The sequence below is a fragment of the Aureococcus anophagefferens genome (assembly GCF_000186865.1).
Source record: "Aureococcus anophagefferens unplaced genomic scaffold AURANscaffold_66, whole genome shotgun sequence".
NCBI lineage: Eukaryota > Pelagophyceae > Pelagomonadales > Pelagomonadaceae > Aureococcus > Aureococcus anophagefferens.
The window spans coordinates 43,063-44,160 of NW_008705618.1; positions in this window are offsets into that span (position 1 = coordinate 43,063).

The following is a 1,098-nucleotide window of genomic DNA, read 5'->3' on the forward strand; positions in this document are numbered from 1 at the left end:
GATAGTCCCGGCTCCGCGGCGCGACCGCCGGCGCCACCAGAGGAGCCAGGATACGCCTAGGATACCCGTAACGCAGTCTCACTCTGATCTGGGTTATGTCCCCATTTTCGCGCTGTGAGCCACCGCGCTACACCTGCTAGCTGTGCGCAGCTACACCGCTGCGAGCCTGCGCGCAGAGCGCGCCGCCCGCAGCAGATCCACCGCTCGCGAGCGGCGGATAGCCCCTGGAGCCAGAGCGCGCGCCGCCGCAGAGCCCGGCGTCGCGCCGCGCTCCGGTCCAGGCCCCACCAGCGCCCGCGCGGACCGCGCGCGGCGCAGCGGCGAGGACACCAGCACCCCGCCTTCCTACAATGCCGCCGCGGACCCGCGCGGGCGCGGCCGGCGGCGGCGACGGCGACGACGATCCGACGCTCCTCAGCATCGTCGAGCTGAACAAGCTCTTCAAAGACGTCGTCATCTTCACGCCGCAGAGCGGCGTCCATGACGCGAACAAGGCCCTCTTCAGGGCCTGGACGCGGTCGATCATGCTCCACGCGCCCGTGCTCGAAATCGTCGGACGGCACGCCAAGGCCGACTTCGGAGACATCTACGACGGCGAGTGGGCCAAGATCGACCAGTCCGAGCGGCCGCAGGCCGAGCACATGCTCGCCTACTTCCTCAAAACGAAGACCGCGGCCACGGCCGCGAGCCTCGTCCGCAGCCTCGCCAGCAAGGGCGCCGACGCCAAGGAGATGTTCGTGAAGCTCGCCAAGATGTACGGCACCTACAACGACCAGGGCGTCAGCATCCGCAAGCAGCTCGCGGCGCTCAGCATGCGCACGCTCGGCGGGCCGACCGAGCTCCAGCTCGAGCTCGACGACCTGTCGCAGCTGTACGAGGACACGTGCGGCCACGCCCTGCCCGAGGGGCAGGTGCGCCAGTACTTCCTCGACGGCATGGACCCGCGCGGCGGCCGGAGTCACCCGGACCTGACCGCCGCGCACGACATCTACGTCGCCCACGGAACGTCGGTCGACGAGATGGTCGAGGCCGTCATCAAGGCCATCGAGGCGCGCGCCAACACGCCGAACCCGCTCACCTTCGGCAAGGCGCCCGGCG